The following is a 13,800-nucleotide window of genomic DNA, read 5'->3' on the forward strand; positions in this document are numbered from 1 at the left end:
GGAATATTATGCAGCTGTGAGACAGAACAAAGACATGGAACATATAATAACGTGGATGAACCTTGAGGACATTATATTGAGTGAAGTTAGCCAAAACAAAAGGACAAACACCGTATGGTCTCACTAATAGGAAATAACACTAATGAGCAAAATTTGAGACTTAAAAGCTCATAACACAGGCTACCGGGAGATAGAAAGAGGGTAGAGATCAGGCATTTGATGCTGAAGGACTACAGAAATGTTCAGCAGGATTTATTGTCTAGATCCAGAGATAGATAGCATAATACTGTGTAAAAGTAGCACAATATTTTAAGCACATGGAACAAAGATGTCTATGAATAAAGCTGAAAGAGGTGGGATAGGGTAATGTATGATACCAGAGGTAAAGATAGATGATGAAGATTGGAGCGGCCAATGACTGTTGCTAAATGTACAAATATAAAAATTTTCTCACATGTGGGAGAACAAATGAATGTCAACCTTGCAGAGTATTGAAAAAGGGATGCTATTTGGGAAAAAACATAATCAAAGCAAACTGGAGTCTATGGTCAACACTAACATTCCAATATGCTTCCATTAAATGCAACAAAGGCAATATACCAAAGTTAAATGTGTATGAGAGGGGGATATAAGGGAGGGATATGGGATTCTTGGTAATGGTATTGTTTTTTGTCCTTACTTTTATATTATATTGTATGACATTTTTATTTTTCTTTTTATTATCTTTTTATTATTCACCAAAAAAAACACTTTTTCATAATAATCAATATGTTCAAGTGCTGACTGTGGTGATAAATGTACAACTATGTGATGATGCCACGAACAATTGATTGTACACTGTGGATGGTTGTATGTTATGTGAATATATCTCAATAAAACCAAATTTAAAAATAAAAAAAATGTATGAGGAGTTGGAACGAAAAAGGAGAGAGATGAGTTAGAAACTGTGGCAAGTGAGCTCAGCTGGTGCCCTCCCCCCCCCCACCAGAGCTGCAGCTGTGCTTGGTTCTCACCAGCTGGTGAGACACAGTGCAGTCCTACCCCATCTGAGAGCCAGCAAAGTTACCCCTCATGGTCCCACAGCCTGGAGTCTTTTCATGCAAGAGCTCAGAAGCTCCATCGATCCCATGAGCTGGGCGACTGCAGCATGAGGAAGGTCTCCATTGCTGTTCCCATCACCCCACCCCCACCCTGGAGGCCAGCAAATGGCTCAGTCCAGGGCAAATTCTTGGCTAGAGAAGTTAACCCTCTCAATCCTGCAGCCTAGAGCCTTTCCAGGCAGCTTGCAGCTCTGTTGGTTCCACAAACTCAGAGTGTGGCTAGAGATTGATTTGCACCAGAGGTCCCGGCACCCATTGCTCATCCCCAAGGCTGGTGGAACAGGACACGTGTGGCTCTCATCTGGCTGGATGCAGCAAGCTAGAGGAGACAGGGAATCCCTCCCCTCGGGAAAAGTGGGTGAGGCGGCAGAGTTCTGGTCCACCTGTTGGCTAGAGAGGATGGCCCTCTGGGTCTCATAGCTTTGAACCTGTCTGCACAGGAGCCAAGGGTGCTCACACCCACACTGTTTCCACAAACAGAGAAGCTGCAGCAGATGACTGAGCTCCACTGCAGCCCCAGGCGCCCTTTCCCCACCCCTGAGGTCAATAGTCCTCAGCATGCCTGGGTCTTCCCTGATGGGCTGCAGCATCTGGGAGAGACAGGGAGAACCCCTGTCTCAATGTTGGCCAGTGAAACAGGACAGCAGGGGTCCACAGCCTTGGTCCTGAGCTAGCTCTCAGGGAAATGACTGACAACATGAAGTGTGCAAATATATGCATTATAGGTGTTCTAGAAGAAGACAAGAGTAAAGGGCCGGGAAGAGTACTTGACATATTGGCTGAAAATTTCCCAACCCTTATAAAAAACACAAATATGCAAATTCAAAAAGCCCAATGTACTCAAAATTGACTAAATCTGAATAGACCCACTTCAAGACATATACTAATCAGCCTGTCAAATGCCAAAAAGGAGAGAATCCTAAAAGCAACAAGAGAAAAGTGACTCACCACATACAAGGAAAGCCAAATAAGGCTCAGCAATGCCTTCTTATCAGACACCACAGGGTTGAGAAGGCAGTGGTATGGTATATTTAAGATACTGAAAGAGAAAAACTGCCAGCCAAGAATTCTCTATCCAGCAAAGCCGTCCTTCAAAAGTGAGGGAGAATTTAAAATGTTCACAGATAAACAAAAGCTGAGAGAGTTTGTTAACAAGAAACCTACCCTGCAAGAAATACTAAAGGGAGTTCTGCTGGCTGAAAAAAAAAGCACAAAAGAGAGAGGCTTAGAGGAGAGTATAGAAATGATGACTGTCAGTAAGGGTAATTGAAGGGATTAAAAGAAAGAAAAGTAATAGATCTGACAAATAAAAGCCAAAAGATAAAATGGTCAAAGTAAGGATGGCTTTTGCAGTCATAATATTGAATGTTAAAGGACTAAACTATCCAATCAAAAGACACAGACTGGCAGAATGGATAAAAATAATATGATCCAACTATGTGATGTTTACAAGAGAGTCATTTTAGACCCAAAGATTCAAATAGGTTGAAAGTAAAAGGATGGAAAAAGATATTCCATGAAAATAGTAACCAAAGTAAAGCAGGAATACCTGTAGTAATATCAGGCAAAATAAACTTTAAATGCAAAAATATTGTAAGAGACAAAGAACAACACTGTATAGTAATAAAAGAGGAAATTCGCCAAGAAGAGATAACAATGATAAATATTTATGCATCTAATCAAGGTGCCCCAAATTGGGCAATAGCAAAATTGAAAGAAGTCATAGACATCTCTACAAAAGTGAGAGACTTCAGCACACCATTCTGTCCAATAGATAGAACATCTAAACGGATGATCAGTGGACACAGAGAACCTGAATAATATTATAAAAGAACTAGACCTAACAGACATATATAGAACACTGTACCACAAAACAAATGATATACATTCTTTGCAAGTCTTCATGGAACATTCTCCAGGATAGACCATATACAGTGGTACAATACAGATCTTTACAAATTTAAAAGCATTGAAATAATACAAAGCCCTGTCTCTGATCATAATGGAATGAAGCTGAAAATCAATTACCAACAGAGAACCAGAAATTTCACAAATATATGGTGGTTAAACAGCATGCTTTTAAACAATAATGGGTCAAAGAAGAAATTGTGAGAGAAATAAGTAAACATCTCAAGAAAAATGAAAATGAGAACACAACATATCCAAACCTATAGGATGCAGCAAAGGCAGTGCTGAGAGGAAAATTTATAGCCTTAAATGCCTACATGAAAAAAGAAAAAGCTAAACCCAAAGACCTAACTGAACAATTGGAGATACTAGAGAAAGAACATCAAACAAATCTCAAAGCAAGCAGAAGGAAAGAAGGAACAAGGAATACACGAGAAATAAATGAAATGGAGAACAAAAGAACAATAGAGAGAATCAATAAAACCAAAAGTTGGTTCCTTGAGAAGATTAATAAAATTGACAAACCCTTAGCTAGGCTGAAAAAGACACAAAATGTAAATAAACAAAATCAGAAATGAAATGGGGATCCATAAAGAATAAAATAAAGAAATAAAATAGGTTATAAGGGGGTACTATGAACAACTGTATGACAACAAATTAGAAAACTTAAATAAAATGGACAATTTCCTAGAAGCACAAGAACCACCCACCCTGGCTCGAGATGAAATAGAAGACCTCAACAAACCAATCACAAGTAAAGAGATTGAATCAGTCATTAAAACTCTCCCCACAAAGAAAATCCCAAGACCAGTGGCTTCACAGGAGAATTTTACCAAGCATTCTGGGAAGAATTAATACCAATCCTGCTCAAGTTCTTTCAAAAAATTGAAGAAGAGGGAACACTGCTTAACTAATTGATGAAGCCAATATCACCCTTTGCCAGGTTTGGTTGTATTATGTACCCCAAAATGCCATTATCTTTGATGCAATCTTGTGTGGGCAGACATATTAGTGTTGATTAGATTGTAATTCTTTGAGTGTTTCCATGGATATGAGACCCACCCAACTGTAGGTGATAACCCTGATGAGATAATTTCCATGGAGGTGTGGCCCCGCCCATTCAGCATGGGCTTTGATTAGTTTACTAGAGCCCTAAATAAGGTCAGACAGAAGGAGTGAGCTTGCTACAGCCAAGAGGGACACTTTGAAGAACTCACAGGAGCTGAGAGAGGAGCTGCAGCTTACAGAGCAACATTTTGGAGATGGCGTTTGAAAGCAGACTTTTGCTCTGGAGAATGTAAGAGAGGACAAATGACCCAAGAGCAACAAAGAGTGACAACCATTGTGAAACCAGAACTCTGGAGCAAGCGCCGGCAAACAGAGGTTTTCAGGACACCACTGGCCATCCTTCGGTGAAGGTACCCCATTACCTTGGACACTTTATGGCCTTAAGACTGTAACTTTGTAACCAAATAAACTCCCTTTATTAAAGTCAATCCATTTCTGGTGTTTTGCATAATGGGCAGCGTTAGCAAACCGGAACACACCCTAATACCAAAGCCTGCTAGACTACAACAAAAGAAAAACACAGACCAATCTCTATAATGAACATAGACAAAAAAATCCTCAGCAAAATACCTGCAAATCGAATCCAACAGCACATTAAAAGTATTATACACCATGACCAAATGAGTTTTATTCAAGGTATGCAAGAGTGGTTCAACACAAGAAAATCAATTAATGTAATACACCACATCAGCAAATCAAAAGGGAAAAACCACATGGCGATCTCAATTGATTCAGAAAATGCATTTGACAAAATATAGTTTTCTTTCTTGATAAAAACACTTCAAATGATTGGAAGAGAAGGAAATTTCCTCAATATGATAAAGGGTAAATATGAAAACCTACAGCTCACGTACTCAATGGCAAGAGAATGAAGGCTTTCCCTCTATGATCAGGAACAGGATAAGGATGCCCACTGTCACCACTGTTATTCAGTGTGCTAGAAGTTCTAGCCAGAGCAATTTGCCAAAAAGAGGAATAAAAGGCGACCAAATCACAACGGGAGAAGTAAAACTTTTGCTATCTGCAGAAAACATGATGCTATATTTAGAACCCTTCCCCCCAAAAAAGAAAGTATGACAAAGCTACTTGAGCTAATAAATGAGCTCAGCAAAGTGGCACAATACAAGATCAAGATGCAAAAATCAGTAAGATTTCTTTTTTTTTTTGTCTCCTATTATATGGCCTCTTTAATGCTCTATGGCTTATGGTAAACTGTCTTTGCTTCATGCATTTTTATTCTGAATTTTAACATATATACATAACCGTGATAACTTTCAAAGTATGATTTAACAAGTGATTAGCATAGTTCAAAGAATGTCGTGGGTCACAATTCCACAACTTCAGCTATTTCCATTATTGTAAAATATACATAGAGAAAGGTGTTAACTTTCAAGGTACAGCTCAAGAAGCAGTTATATAGGTAATTTCAAAAATTGTTATAGGTTACATTTCCACAGTTTCAGTTCTTTCCTTATTATGCAATAAAAGGTATATACAGAAAGGTGAAGTCTTTCAAAGCACAAATCAATACAAAGGAAATTTCAAAGGATGTTATAGGTTAGAGTTCCCCAGGTCATTGACCTCCTTCCAGCTATTCCAACACCACAGCATCTAAAATACATATATATGTTTATATACTTATGTATATATATATTTATGTAAAGTTTCAGTATTCATAGACCTTTGTTAAACTGTGTCTTGTTTGTTTCTACCTCTTCCTCCCACTTAATCTCTTTCTTCATCTTCATGGGTGTCTAGGCTGTGAGCACCCTAACTTGTTCATATTAAAGGGGGTGTTCACAGTATGGGGAAGGGGGCTGCATCTAACTGTTGATCTTAAAGAGGCTGTTGCCTCTGGGTTTTAGGACTTGTCTGGCATAAGAACACTCTGGTGGATTTAAGTTTCTGAGAGATAAAACTTAGTGAGTGAATGTTTTACAGAATCTCGGGTAGGGACCTAGGTATTTGGGGACTATTTTTAGTAAGGGCATGGCATACTGTGGCCATTTGGGATGTCTAGCTGGAGCTTGCATAAGAGAAACCTCCAGGATAGAGTCTAGACTCTTTTTGGGATCTCTCAGCCACTGTGAACTCAGCTTGTTACCTTTATTTTTCCCCCTTTTGGTCAAGTAGGCATTTTCAATCCCTTGCTGGCAGGGCCAGGCTCATTCCTGGGAGTCATGTCCCACATCACCAGGGAGATTCATTCCCCTGGGAGTCATGTCCCATGTACAGGGGAGGTTAATGAATTTATTTGCCAAGTTGGGCTTAGAGAGAGAAAGGACACTTCTGAGCAACAAAAGAGGTTCCCTGGAGGTGCCTCTTAGGCATAATTATAGGAGGGCTCAGCCTCCCATTTACAACCCTAAATTTCACAAGAGCAAGTCTCAAGTCAAGGGCTTGATTTATTAAGTAGTGGATTCCTGATTTCAATTAATATATATTCTATCCAAAGATAAATGGTCAGTTGCTTACTTTTTCTTCACTTAGTTGTACAATCATCATCACTCTCAACTTTAAAACAATTATCATAACATAATACATCCCAGGGTTCTTATCAGCTGCTACTTATTCATCCCTAGTATTAGTGTAGTGTTGGTAAGATAGTCCTATTAAACATAGTCTTTGATATGTAATGGATAGTTTTTCCATAGCACTCTGTTGTTAACACTCTGCATCAGTGTCATATCTTATATCATGCTAACACTTATGTAGGTTTGTGGTGCTACTCCATGGGTTGCATTTCTTTAAACAACCATGTACATACTTGTTCATCTTCAATGTGTCACTGATACTTATAATCCCATTAATAAAACGTTAGTCACACCTGAACATTCCCATACCATTAAGATCACTGTCATTATCATATCTGTACATATTAGATTATCATTCCCCATTCACTAGTTTCTGTGTATCTCTAGGTCTGCTATATTCTACATTATAAGACACTTATTTTACATTTTTCATGGAGTTCACATTTCTGGTAACATACAGTATCTCTCCTTTTGTGTCTGGCCTATTTCACTCAGCATTATGTCTTCAATGTTCATCCAGTAGGGTTTCTATAGACTAGTAATAAGCTATCTGAGGAGGTAATCAAGAAAAAAATTACATTTACATAGCAACTAAAAGAACTAAATATCTAGGAATAAACTTAACTAGGAATGTAAAGGATTGGTACACAGAGAACTACAAAACCTTGCTAAAATAAATCAAGGAAAACCTAAATAAATGGAAGGACATCCCATGTTCCTAGTCTGGAAGGATAAATTGTCAATTCTATCCAAATTAATCAACAGATTCAATGCAATACCAATCAAAATTCCAACAGCCTACTTTGCAGAAATGGAAAAGCTAATTCTCAAATTTTTTTGGAAGGGTAAGGAGCCCCAAATAGCCAAAAGCATTTTGAAAAAGAACAATCAAGTTGGAGGACTCACACTTCTTGACTTCAAAACTTATTACAAAGCTACAGTGGTGAAATCAGCTTAGTAGTGACAGAAGGATAGACATATAGACCAAAGGAATAGAATTGGGAGTTCAGAAATAGACCCTCAGATCCATGACCAATTGATTTTTGACAAGGCTGCCAAGACCACTCAATTGGGAAAGGATAGTCTCATTCACAATGATGCTGGGAAAGTGGATATGCAAAAGAGTGATGGAGGACCCCTATCTCAGACCATATACAAAAATTAACTCAAAATGGATCAAAGACCAAAGTGTAAAAACCAGGAATATAAAACTCCTAGAAGAAAATATAGGGAAGCATCTTCAGGATCTATGTTAGGTAATGGTTTCTTAGACCCAAAGCACAAGGAATAAAAAAAATAGATAAATGGGACCTCATCAAAATTAAAAAAAAATTATGTATCAAATGACTTTGTCATGAAAGTGAAAAGATATCTACTCAAGGGGAGATAATATTTGAAACTCACATATCTGATAAGGGTTTAGTATCTAGAATATATAAAGATATCCTATAACTCAACAATAAAAAGACAAACAACCCAATTTAAAAAATGGGAAAAAGACTTGAATAGACATTTCTCCAAAGAGGATACACAAATGACTAAAAAGCACATGAACAGATGCTCAACTTCACTAGCTATTAGGGCAATGCAAATCAAATCAAAACCCCAAATGAGATATCATTTTGCACCTACTAGAATGGCACCTTTTAAAAGAAAACAGACAACTACATGGGTTGGAGGGGATATGGAGAAATAGGAACACTCATACATTGCTGGTGGGAATGTAAAATGGTGCAGCCACTGTGGAGACAGTTTGGCTGTTGTTCAGGAAGCTAAGTATAGAATTACCATAAGACCTGGCAATCCAACTACTAGAATTGAAAGCAGAGACTTAAACAGATATTCGCACCCTGCAGCATTATTTGCAATTACCAAAAGAGGGAAGCAACTCAAGAGTTCATCAAATGATGAATGGATAAACAAAATGTAGTGTTTACAAAAAATGGAATATTATTCAGCATTAAAATGAAATGAAGTTGTGATATATGTGACAACAAGCATGAACCTTGAAGACATTACATTGTGTGAAATAAGCTAGACACAAAAGGACAAATGTATGATCTCACCAATATGAAATAATTAGAAAAACCAAACTCACAGAGTCAGAATCTAGAATATAGGTTACTATGGGCTGGGTTGGGGGTAGGGAATGGGGAGTTAATGCTTAAATTGAACAGAATTTCTATTTCGCTGATTTTAAAGTTTTGGAAATGGATGGTGGTGATGGTAGCACAACATTGTGAATATAATTAACAGCACTGAAATATATATGTGAATGTGGTTAAGAAGGGAAAATCTTACATCATATATATATTACTAGAGTGAAAATTAAAAGAAAAAATGGAACTATACACCACAGTGAACGCTATTGTAAATGATGGTTTATAGTTAATGGCACAATTATTAAAATGTTCTTTCATGAATTATAACAAATATACCACACTAATGCAAGGTGTTAATAATAGGGTGGTATATGGGGAAGATACACTCTAATGTAAACTATGGACTATATTTAAAAATACAATTATAATTTTGTGTAATCAATTGTAACACTAATACAAAGTGTTAATAATAGGGGTGGGGTGTATATGAACTCTGTATTGTCTACATAATTTTTTCTGTAAACCTACAAGTTCTCTAATAAAAGAATTATTTCAAAAAAAGTATATTGAGAGAGGATGCTAGCTAGGTAACTTTAGAAAGAACATTATCTTCTTTGTGAGCCAACAAATGTTAAATAATTTTAAATAATACAAGGGAGAATAATAGAGATTTTACTAAATAAGAATTCTAATATTTGTCAACTTGTTTGGTGTCTATCTAGTATTTGTTATTTTAAACAAAATAAACCTAAGAATTATGTTTAAAAAAATCAACTTCAGATGGATCACAGACCTAAAGATGAAAGGTAAAAGAATAAAACTTCTAGAGGAAAACAGAAGAAAATTTTCATGACCTTGGGGTAAGCAAATGTCTTAGGACACAAAAAGCTCTGGCATAAAAGAGCTGATAAATTTTTCTTCTTTAACTTTAAGAACTTCTGTTCACCAAAAATTTAAGAGATTGATAATTCAAGCCACAGACAAGAAGAAGATATCCAAATATGTATGTCTGTCAAACGATTTGTATTCAAAATACATTAAGTATCTCTATAAATCAGTAAGAAAAAGTTTTTTAAAGCATTTTTTAACAGGCAAAATAAACACTTGATCAGCATATGAAAATGTGTTCAACATAATTATGCATCAGAAAAGTGCAAATTAAAACCACAATGAGATTACGGTAAACACACCAGAAAGACTAAAATTAAAAGACTAATAATACCAGATGTTGGCAAGAATGTAAGGCAACTAGAACTCTCACACATTGTAAGCAGAGATGTAATTGGTTCAAACATTTTGGAAAACTGTTTGGCAGCCTCTACTAAAACTTAACATATGCCTATCCTATGACCCAGCTTTTCCACCCCCAAGTATATTTATTCCCAAGACAAATGAATGTACAAGGATATCTGTAGCAATTTACAGCTAATCTCTGGTAGTCTTTGGAGAAGAGCAAATGCAAGGGAACCAGAGGTGGGGTGACTAGAAAGTACACCAGCTCCTGCTTGCAGTCACCTCACTTACTTGAGACAGATAGCCAAGGAATCCCATCTCCCTTTTCATCCCACAGATTTAACTGACATCTTGGGTCCCCCAGGCTTGTATAAGAAAGCCAGGAGCTTGTAGATCCTAATAGATAAATATACAGGTTTGTAATAGGATCATAAATCACATGGGCATTAGGTTACTGACTCACTGCATTGCTCCTGGACAGAACCACTGTGGATATACAGCCAAGCTTGGGAACCACTGTATACCATTGGAAAGATCATGGGATCTGGAGCTAGGCTGATCTGATGTTAAATTCTGGCTTGAGCACTGACTAGCTGTGTAACCTTGGGCAAGTTGCTTAACTGCTAAGTCTCAATACTCATGTTCCATAGGGCTATTGTGAGGAAATACATGTGAAAGAAGGTTGTATGTTGTAAAGTACCAAGCATGTGTGAGAGATTAGATAGGTCATTCTCCCACACCTCACCAGGTTTAGGGTGCAGAAGGGTCATCTCTCTTGCTGAGCCCCCAGCTGCAGAATAAGAACTCTGGGGTCTCTAAAATGTCCCTAATTAGTTCTGCAAATTCCCAGATGGATAAGACTCATGGAAATATCCCATCTGACCAAAGCCAGAGACTGGGACAGCCTTTTCTCTATATTGCTTGCCTAGTGACACCTTCCCCCAATGCAGGTCTGCCCTGATGTCATGGGTACAATTCAGAAAATTAAGGTCTTCCCAATTTTAGAGTAAGTACTTAGTCAACACATAAGCACAGTTTAGCTGTACTGTATGGCTCCAATAATTTATTAGTGATTTGCTTGAATAGTCCTGGTCTATATATGTCATAATCTATCTAGGCAGTATCATAGTCTACTGTGGCACCCCTTTCACTCCCTTTATGCATTATGAAGATTAAGGAGAAGCTAGCTGGATTGGGGGGCTTTAGCCAAACAGATTGTTTTAATGAGGTCAACTTGTACTTCTGCTGAGTGGCTCTCATCACATGGTGGCATCCATACTGAGAAACCGGGGTCGTGAAGTAGGTAGTACCTGGAAAGTCAGAACCTAAAGAATGAAAACAAGAATTCCATTTCAACTCCATACTATGAGACTTGATTCTCCTTTGGAAGTTTTCCTGGCATAGGAAAGCAAATGAGATGGGATTTTTAGAATCTTTGGCCTGGCTCTCCAAGGGAGAACAGGAGGACTAACTAAACCTCAGAGCTTAGACTAAAAGGACAATGTTCCTGACTTCATGAAATTCTCTCTCGCTAGATCTCCAAATGAATCCCCTGAGAAAGACTCACTAATTAGGGAGGTTACATGCCACAGTGGGTCATGCTCCGTTGTAATACAACCTTACTGTTTGTCCTACCCAGTTTCAAGAACTGACCTCTTCCTTAACACTTTCCTGAGGGCAGGTTTTTGCACTCAGTGGGAGAGTTTAAGGGATGCCAGTGTCAGTGATTTAGCTCAGAGAGCTTTTAGATATTTCCTTTCCAGGAACTGGTTGGACTTAGTTTTCCTTAGATCAGAAGAACTTGGTTTGCCACATCTGAGATGAGACACCCCATCAGGAACAGCAGCTTCAGCAGATAATAAACTATATTTCTTTGGGAGCGTACAGATGAGTGCTGATCAGTAGAAATATAGTGTAAGTCACATATGTAGTTTTAAATTTTCTAGTAGCCATATTAAGAAAAGTAAAAAAGAAACTGGTGAAATCAATTTTAATAATATATTTTATTTAACCCAATATATCCAAAATATTATAATTTCAACATGCAATCAACAGGAAACAACTCTGAATGAGATATTTTACAGTATTTTTCACACTATGTCTTTCTGAAATCAGGTGTATATTTTATAGCACATCTCAATTTGGACTAGCCACATTTCAAGTGTTCAACAGCCACAAGTGGCCAATTGAAGTCCTTTTATTGAAAGGAAGGCTTCCAGTGTGTTAGCTTTTTCTGGTAGGTTTTAACTTGAGCTGGAGTTTGAACATTTATCTTCCTATACTTGTGATTTTAAAACTTTTATCTCTCTCCACTGTTTGTGGAAAAGAAAAAAGTAAGAGTGAATTGGCCACCCTTTTCTCTACCAATCTTTGGAAAATTTCCTCAATGTTGTACTCCAATTATATGTAACTCTGTAAGATATAGCCTAGTTCAGGTCTTCTGGATTTGCCATGGCTTCCTGTTCTCTGATTACATACCTAGATGTTCAGGGTAGTATGGTCAGTGATTTTGTTATGTATCTGGACTTCATCCCCAAATGCTCACAAATCTTGAAATCCTGGAGAAGGGAAGGGCTCTCATTGGCCTAGCTTAGGTAAGGTCTCTGGATCAATCAACTGTGGCCAAGGAGGTGGGATATTCGGGTCAACTGCTCAATGTGATCAGGGAGGCACAGGCTTTGAGAAAATGGAAGGTTGAATTGGAAATACATGCTTAGAAGAAGCAATTCCTAGAAGTATGAGGATGGGGAAAATGTGTAATTATAGGCAGGAAAACGTGACTAGTGTTTGTTACACCCTGGCTCTAGTATTGAGCATCCAATATAGGCACCATGTAATGTGCTAAGGATACAATAATAAACAAGACAGACATAATGTCTAGGTAGGTCCTCAAAATATTTGGAGAGATTTTGCAATTTCTAAGAATGAGAACAACTGTTCCATTATGTGCTGATGATATGGTATTAAAGCTCAGCTCCCTCACAGTGCTTTGTTTTTCTCTAAGTGGTATGCCATGTGGTCGTAATCAGTGGCCAATCCAGTTGTACTTGCTTCAATCCATGCTTTTTCCTCTTTATTGCCTTTCCTGGGTTTTGAAATCTCTAGATATTGGATCTACAAACTCAGAGGGCATGGATATGATCTTTTTTTCTCCCTTGCTCCTCACCCCTCTCCCCGACTCCAGCCTAACAATATTTATGACACCTATGTCTCTGCTAAGAAAATGTACTTCCTCAAGAACCATGAGAGCAATCTCTGATACTTCTCTGTTTGCTATCAACTTTTACTCTGGATAAAGGAATGTATTTTGCAACACTAGGATGCCAACATCAATTTCCAGAACATGTTCAGTTTTATCAAAGAGGTCTGTGTGACCCAGGTGAAGCAGAGATTCTTGGAGATCTAGAGAGATCTTTTCATTGAAGTGGGGAGCTATGGTCATCTCAAATCAAGATGCCTATTTTAGTTTCCTAGATTTCTTAAAGCAGATAAAATGAAATGGGTTGGCTTAAACAATGATAATTTATTAGCTTAGAATTTGAGGCTGAGAAAATATCCAAATCAAGGCATCATCAAGGTGATGCTCTCTTTCTGAAGACTGGCTGCTGGTGATCCTTGGCTCCTCTGCCACATGGCAAGGCACATGGTGGCAACTGCGGTCTCTCCCTTCTCTTCTGAGTTTTGTCAATTTCAGCATCTTGCTTCTGTGTCTTTCTCTCTCTCTCTGTATTCATTCCATTTATAAAGGACTCCAGTAAGAGGATTAAGACCCACCCTTAATGAGGTGGGTCACACCTTAACCAAAGTAGCCTCATCAAAAGGCCCTTCTTGCAATGGGTTTACACCCACAGGAAT

At 37.9% G+C, this 13,800-nt stretch overlaps 1 protein-coding gene across 1 annotated transcript in view; it reads right to left on the reverse strand.

Moving 5' to 3' along the window:
- F8 (coagulation factor VIII) overlaps window positions 1-13,800 on the reverse strand; it is a 208,982-nt gene that overhangs the window by 173,354 nt on the left and 21,828 nt on the right. The window lies entirely within an intron of this gene.

The sequence above is a fragment of the Choloepus didactylus genome, chromosome X, assembly GCF_015220235.1.
Source record: "Choloepus didactylus isolate mChoDid1 chromosome X, mChoDid1.pri, whole genome shotgun sequence".
Lineage (NCBI taxonomy): Eukaryota > Metazoa > Chordata > Mammalia > Pilosa > Megalonychidae > Choloepus > Choloepus didactylus.